This window comes from Siphateles boraxobius, unplaced genomic scaffold (assembly GCF_051911475.1).
Source record: "Siphateles boraxobius isolate OS27281-9 unplaced genomic scaffold, OSU_SipBor_1 13, whole genome shotgun sequence".
Lineage (NCBI taxonomy): Eukaryota > Metazoa > Chordata > Actinopteri > Cypriniformes > Leuciscidae > Siphateles > Siphateles boraxobius.
In genome coordinates, this window is record NW_027508733.1 from 25666200 (window position 1) to 25671513 (window position 5314).

Genomic DNA, 5314 nt, shown 5'->3' on the forward strand with positions numbered 1-5314 from the left:
ACAGTTGTTGTATTTTTGAGTGCTATGTTGAATACCAAAATTTAGGCTAATTTAATACCGTACACACACATTTTTTTAATGCGCACAAAATAAAATAATGATTTCTTTTAGATTTTTGTACGTAAAAATTTAAGATGGAAAGAAAAAAAATGTCAATAATGTTTCTTCCGCACTTTCGAAAGCAATGTCTCTGGAACTATAATTCATTACTTGATTTTAAAACTGAAATGGGCATTGCACAACACCTGTCCCAAATTGGTGACGGTCAAGGTTGTTCTCGTTTTGTCTCTTAAAGGGATAGTTCACCCAAAAATGAAAATTCTGTCAGTAATTGTGTTCATGCGACTAACAACCGTATAAGTCCAAAAAAAAACAAAAATTGAGATAACCATGTGACTTGAATGTGTGTGTGCCACTTTGTATACAGATTCACTTTGGGGGTGTGTTCGCGCGACCAAAACTCTGTGTTTTAAATTTTAAAATAGTCTCACGCGGAAAAACCGTTTATGTCCACTAACGAAAAATGGAGACGCCGGGTGCTTTCATGTCCGCTGCGGACATTAAAAGGCAAAACCTCGGCAAAAAAGGAGAGCGAACATGAATGAATGGAAGGACAGAGCAAGGAAGTCTTTGAGAGGGATGCTGGGAAACCATATGTGAACCGTAGAGGAGAGCAAAAACGAGGAAAAGGTCCACCGAAAGAGGTGAGTGAAAGAACCGTATACAAAGTATCTACTTAACGTTATCTGTTACAGTCAGAGGGGCGTGTAGGCAGGGCCGGATTAACCATTAGAGCAACTGGGCACACCAGGGGCGCAGTGGCAATCGGGAGAGTCGGGAGTTTCCCCGGTTGGCCGGTAGTGTTTCGAGGCCGCGAGGGCCGGTCTGATAAAATGTATTCATTGCAAGTTCGCCATGCGCACTTGTGGCCCAAGCGAGGGGAAGAAAACAAATATTTTAGATAACGGAGCGTATATTTGCACTAAGTGCCTGTCTTTTTAGCAAAAAGACACCCTTCACGGAATAGCTACAGTGGCCCTGCGTGTAGGCTACTGGGCGTCGTCTACTAGAGTTCATTCAAATAGCTCACTCTGTTTAACGGATCAATTCATGTATGGGTCGAAATGAATGCTGTAGGCTACCCCTTATAATCACGGATAAATTAATCGAAACATTTTAGCTGCGTTTGATGTCTGGCTAGCCAGTTACTTTGTAACGTAGGTTACAGTCAGGGGGCATATTGCTGGGCGTCTAACGTTACTAATGTTCATACAGCTCGGACTGTTTAGCGAATCATGTCATGAATGGGTCGAAATGAAAGCTGAGAAAATTAGACTTTGATTGCTTTATGTCTTCACTGAAATTGGTAAAAAAAATTGGATCCCCTGTTACCATTTAATGCAACACTTTGTTTTATAATATTGTGTGCTAAGTTTGTTTGTTACTCATTATTTAATAAATAAAATAAATAAATAAATAACTAAAAGGTAATAAAAAAAATGCATTGATTGTGTAAGCTGTTATATATTCTAGCTAGTAACCTTAATAGCTGTTAATAGCCCTAGTGTTCTAGCTAAACAAAAAACAACCGCTAATGTGACTTTGTTTTTGTTAAGGGCAATGTGTGCAAGGAGACGTGTCCCAGGCAGTGTTCAAGCCTAACAGAACAAAGAAAACTCCAGCTCTTCACAGAGTTTTATGCTGTCTCTTATGAGAGGCAGCATTCTATCATTCTCTCTGGTTTGGAGCAGGTAGGCAACTTAAGCAATTCATGACCATATCATGTCAACAGTATGCAATGCATCACAATGTAGGCCCATGAAATAACCAGTGAATTGCATACTAAGTTAGTGAATTCACTAAGACTGCACATGTGCCTGATCACTGTAAATGTTAAATTCTGTGAGGATGGATGAAGGATGATCGGCATCAAGTAGGCCACCAAGTGCATTACAGACCACAGCGCTTTGGTGCCCTAAAAGGCATACACATGGCTTATTATTAAAAAAAACTAAACGACATATTACATCATTCATGCCGAGGAGCATTCAATTATTAAATGGGTCATCTATTGGCACATAGATTTATTTTAAATGTGCATTATTGAACATATATCTACTTATTGATTCCTTTAAGCTGTTGAACATTTTAGACGCGTTTTATTTATATATTTATTCTATGTTTGTTGTGGTTATGTTTATTGTGGTTCCCATGAGTGTAAAACAAATTCCCCTCGGGGCAATAAAGGTTTCATTCATTCATTCATTCATTCATTATTCATTCGCCTAACCAAAGCCCACTCATGTACTTAATGACCTTAACTTGACAGCTCTACACTACGGCTAGCCTGCTACGCTATGGTAAATGTCTTTTTACTTCATGTCTTTTTACTTCTAGCACAAGGTGAGTCGCAGACGACCATGTGGGCCTGACACTGAGATTACTAAGAGGAAGTACACCTTCAAGTACCATGTGCAACAAGGAGGCCAAAGACTTGCTGTTTGTAAGCTCACATTTATGTCAGTCTTTCAACTGACCAACAGTCGCCTACAGGCAAGTTTTATATAGGCTAGCGTTTCCGTTTGTTAACTTTTTATTACATGCATGATTTTAATTAGATACATTGTCCATAACACATTTATTTAAAGTTACTTATTTTTGAAAAGGTTATTCAAGAAAAGTTAGGCAGTCAGTCTGAGGGAACAGAGCAGGTAGCTAAAGTCAGGTCTCCATTAGAGGACTTCAGAGGAAAACATAAGAACAGGTAAGTAAAAAAAAAAAAAAATCTTGAAGGACCTCACGCTCTCGTCCTGTTAGTTTTTAAAGCTGCACCATTGTCAGCATCCATTGCCCTACAACATTCCCTGGTCTAATGGTGCACTGGAAGTTGGCATTATAGGGCGTTGGGTGCCTTGCCACTCTATAACGCCAGCATGCACGTACCATAATGGTTAGGATTCAGCTCACTGTTGTTGTCCAGTCAGGAAATATATTTTTGCACTTTGAGATCAATATCAGAGGTAAAGTGCTATGCAAATGTAATGTATGATTATTCTTTGTATCATTACAACATGTGGATCTTAAAGGGATACTTCAGCTCTGGAAAGATTAATGTGTATTTAAAATGGGTCATTTATGTAGAAGAAATGTGAAATTATTGTTTTAATTTGTAGCCTTCTAGACTGAGAAAAGACAGAAAATGTATTTTTGATTTATGGGGATGAAAGACAATAACTCCCAGATTGCAATGCTAAAACGCACACATCAATCGATCACATGTTTAGCATTCATTTAAACACTACATTCAGATTCACAAATCGGAATAAATTCAGTTAGATTGAAACAAAAGGTGTGAATATAAACAATGACGATTTTTCAGAGGATTTTTTCCAGACAAAAAATACATAAATCTCTCATCTCAGGGGGATATGAGGGCGGAAAGCATGGTGATTCAAAAATACTAAAAAGAATTCGGTTTTCTAATGATACAAAGCTTAATGCTAAATCCTGAAGTATCCCTTTAATGACTGTATGTGAAAAACAAAATCCTATAGTTTAGAGGAATGTTTAGAATTATACATTTATGGTCACAGAAACAATGCAATTGTGCAAAACAGACCAGCATAGTTTATTATATTTCCCTTGTTCATGAGTTGTGTTGTTTATTTTTTAGGCCTCATAGCATTCATCCTGCAGTGAGAGAGGGGATAAGAGAGCATATCTTGAGCTTCCCACGCCAACCGAACCACTACTCACGGATGAAGGGAGATGTGGAGAGAGAATACCTGAGCCCTGATTTAAACCTGCTCCGCATGTTCCGCCTGTACAAGGAACACAATCCAACATCCACTGTAAAGTTCTGGCTCTATAGGGACCTCCTAAAGCAGCAGAAACTAAGTTTTGGGCAGCCAAGAAGTGACACTTGTGCAAAATGTGACGCCCTGTTCTCAAAATTAACAGCTGCTACAACAGATGGAGAAAGGTTGAAGATCGCAGCCGAGAGTGAGCTTCACCACCGGAAAGCTGAAAAAGCGTACACCCAGTTGCAGGCTGATACAGAGTGGGCCAAAGCCTATGATGACTGCCATGTCATTTGTATCGACATGCAGGGGATAGTGTTCACACCAAACCTGACACACTCCAACGTGTACTATCAACGGCAGCTGGCCAACTACAACCTCTGTATCCAGGAGATACTGGATGTACTGACGATCCCCCTACAATGTGCCTCTGGCATGAGGGCATCGCTCACAGAGGTTCCATCGAGGTGGCAAGCTGTCTTTTGAAGTGGGCAGAAACATCTTTCGCTGCCCTAGTCCAGGCAAAGGAACGGAAGCTCGTCATCTATAGTGACCGATGCTGTGGGCAGAACAACAACTGGCGAGTCCTAAACCTCATGGCCCTGCTCGTATCTAGAGGGTACTTCAGTCAGATAGAGCAGAAGTTCATGGTGTCTGGTCACTCCTTCCTTCCCTGTGACCGTTCCTTTGCCACGGTGGACAAGAGGCGTACGGTGTCCACACTCCACACCCCCAGCGATGTCGCCGAGATGATCCGTGGAGCCAGGCAGCAGCATCCATTCAAAGTCATTGAGATGAAATGTCCGGACTTCAGGCAGCTCCCTGATGCAATATTAAATCGAACCCTGATGCGTCCACCTGGCTTGCTAATCACATCCATGATGTGGTTGAAAGTGACAGGTAAAAAACTAAAGAGTTGGTTTTCTGAGATTAACAGTGTTGGGGATATGTGCGTGAAAGAAGAATCTTTATTGAATTTCTTGTTGAATCATGATTTTAGCTGCTGATCCATGGTGTGTCCACACAAAAGGGAGCCACAGCCTCTACGAGGGATGGAAGACCTGGCTGATCACCAAACAGAGGAAGAATCAACCACCTCCAGCTCCCTTGTTCTCCACCACGTATGCTCGTGCTTATGAGGACCCTCTGCCCGTCAAGAAGGAGAAGCACCGGGATCTTATGAAAATGCTAGCCTACATGCCAGCGGAGGCCCAAGCATTTTATGGGACATTAGAATGCAAAGAGTAGCCAGGCTATGTGTAGGTCATGTGCAGGGTAAGGTGGGGTATATTGTGTATATTGTGTAAAATTAATCATAATTGTAGTTGTAGCTTATCTTGTATGCCTTATCTTATGTTGTATAATAGGAATATATAGTTATTTATTTAGTAAATGAATGAATAGGGTGATTTAGGAAATGTATTATAAAATGGTAAACTAGCATATGGAACCATAGCATGGAATGATGATGATGTATGTCTGTATTGTAAATATGTATTGTTTACAGTTATTAC

The 5314-nt window shown here is 40.5% G+C and overlaps 1 long non-coding RNA gene across 1 annotated transcript; it reads left to right on the plus strand.

The window, feature by feature from the left end:
• Nucleotides 1–1576: 1576 nt before the first annotated feature.
• On the plus strand, nt 1577–3773 carry LOC143735620 (uncharacterized). The gene is made up of 3 exons (XR_013203255.1): nt 1577–1751; nt 2398–2553; nt 3674–3773. It is a non-coding gene; the product is annotated as an uncharacterized LOC143735620 (long non-coding RNA).
• The last annotated feature ends 1541 nt before the right edge of the window (nt 3774–5314 follow it).